This window comes from Tamandua tetradactyla, chromosome 2 (assembly GCF_023851605.1).
Source record: "Tamandua tetradactyla isolate mTamTet1 chromosome 2, mTamTet1.pri, whole genome shotgun sequence".
Lineage (NCBI taxonomy): Eukaryota > Metazoa > Chordata > Mammalia > Pilosa > Myrmecophagidae > Tamandua > Tamandua tetradactyla.
The window spans coordinates 9,559,735-9,562,313 of record NC_135328.1 but is presented as its reverse complement, the minus strand read 5'-3'; the positions used below and the strand labels follow the sequence as shown (position 1 = coordinate 9,562,313).

General features: G+C 34.0%; 1 non-coding gene across 1 annotated transcript; it reads right to left on the bottom strand.

Moving 5' to 3' along the window:
* Positions 1-1,497: 1,497 nt before the first annotated feature.
* On the bottom strand, positions 1,498-1,627 carry LOC143675375 (small nucleolar RNA SNORA33). The gene has a single exon (XR_013171601.1). It is a non-coding gene; the product is annotated as a small nucleolar RNA SNORA33 (small nucleolar RNA).
* Positions 1,628-2,579: the final 952 nt, after the last annotated feature.

The window sequence follows — 2,579 nt, the reverse complement described above, 5'->3', positions numbered from 1 at the left end:
GCTGGATCATATGGCAATTCTGTACTTAGCTTCCTGAGGAATTGCCAAACTGTCTTCCACAGTGGTTGTACTATTTTACATTCCCACCAATAGTGGATGAGTGCGCCACTTTATCTACATCCTCTCCAGCACTTGTCATTTTCTGTTTTTGTGTATTTGTTTGTTTTTTGATAATGACCATTCTAGTGGGTGTCAGATAATATCTCATTGTGGTTTTGATTTGCATTTCCCTAATAGCCAGTGAATTTGAGCATCTTTTCCTATGTCTTTAGTCATTTGAATTTCTTCTTCTGAGAAGGGTCTGTTCATGTCTTTCACCTATTTTTAAAATTAGATTGTTTGCCTTTTTGTTGTTGATTTGAAGAATCTCTTTATATATTCTGGATATTAAACCCTTATCTAATATGTGGTTTCCAAATATTGTCTCCCATTGCACAGGCTGCATTTTTACTTTCTTGACAATGTTCTTTGATGCACAAAAGTGTTTAATTTTGAGGAGTTCTCATTTATCAATTTCTTTCTTCAATGCTCATGCTTTGGGTGTAAGGTCTAGGAAACTGCTTCCTATCACAAATTTTACAAGATAATTCCCTACATTTTCTTCTAAAAGTTTTATGGTCTTAGCTCTAATGTTCAGATCTTTGATCCATTTTGAATTCATTTTCATATAAAGTATCAGATATGGATCCTCTTTCATTCTTTTACATGTGGATATCCAGTTCTCCAAGCATCATTTATTGAAGAGGCTGCTCTGTCCCAGGTGGGTTGGCTTGACCGCCTTATCAGAGATCAATTGTCCACAGATGAGAGGATCTATATCTGAACACTCTATTCAGTTCCATTGGTCAGTATATCTATTCTGTTTTGACCACTGTAGCTTCATAATATGCTTTAAAATCAAATAGTATAAGACCTTATACTATTTGAAAGAAAGACTTCATCTTTCTTTCTCAAGATATTTTTAACTATTTGGGGCACCCTTCCCTTCAGAATAAATTTGGTTATTGGTTTTTGTATTCCACATCATAATTCAACTTTCGAAAACAAAATGCAAAGGAGAAATCTTGAAAGTAACAAGAACAAAATGACACCTTGCCTAAAGGGGGACTTCAATTCAAATGGCAGCAGATTTCTCATTTGAAAGCATGGAGGTCTGAAGAAAGTGGCACAACATTTTTTTCAAGTCCTAGAAGAAAAAATCTGTCTGTATCCAGTTTATTCTTCAGGAATGAAGGGGAAATAAAGTCATTGGTTTATAAAGGAAAACTAAAAGCATTTTTCTCTAGAATACATACCCCTAAAGATTTTCTAAAGGCATTTCTTCACACAGAAAGGAAAAAAGATAAGAGAATGAATCCTGGAGTATCAGGACTGAGGAAGGAACAATGAAAAAGGCAAAAATATGGGTATGAAAACTAGATATCCTTTTGTTCATGGATTTTTTTTTCTAAAAAAAAGATATGATATTAGTTTAAACAAATTTTTAATGACACAATGCATTGTAGCCATTTTCAGGGATTTCAATGACTTCAATGTCCTTATAGCCCATAGAGTGTCTGTACGAGTGCCAGGTTTCTCTTAAATTTCTGCAGAAACACATTCAGTAAGCAGAGTCATTGGCTGGCTGCTCATGGATTTTTTAATTATATTTTAGAACTGAAAAAAAATTATAAAACCATCTGACACTCAATACAATAATATTTTTAAATGGAGAAAGTAAAGAGGCCTAAATATTCCACTCCTCAGTTCAAGTGGGAAAACAGTCTAATATTTCCCATTCAAAAAAAAATTGCTCCTTGGCACTACATTCTTCTTCATTGCTTTCCCATTTCTCTTTCATTTCACACAAACATTTCCTGAAAGAGTTTCCCTTATCAACCACCTTAATTTTCTTTTATTTCATACCACTCTACCAACACATTTGCCATTCTGGCAAGAGTAAGCAGCAATTGATATTTTCCCAAATGTTTTTGAGTAATCAAATGCATTTTCCAGCAACTATCTCGGATGTTGGATTATTCAGAATATTTACCTTCTGAGTCATCTTCCTTTTCTGCCTTTTGTCTTTTCTCAATAGAGCTATCATGCTTTCATGCATGAACATGTTTGACATTTTATCATCTATAACACTTTGTTACCTTGAGATTAAATGTTGCCCACATCTACTATAGTCTCACCTGTGATACATCACTCAAATCAGGCAGTTAGTACTATGGAGAATGAAAATGTTGCACTTTAAATTCCCAAAGCCAAGAACAAAACCACAAAGTGCTTGCTGTGCACAAAAGTTAGTGCTCACATGAGTTAAGTATCATTCTACTTTCAATTCAAATCTTTTTGTTGTTATACAAATGAAGGACAACATTGGAGGCTTCTCATTTACTCTTATTTTGATGGCACATTCACTGAACTTTACATATTTTTGAGTTTCATTTTAATTTGTAAAAGTGCACATCTGAGAGCATAAGAATCTCCAGAGGAATGAGAGTTATCTAAAAGTCAGGAATTTTGTTTGACCCAAACGTTCATCAAAATTGTTTTAAATAACCAAAAAATCAGGAGTTGGAGATGAGGAGGTC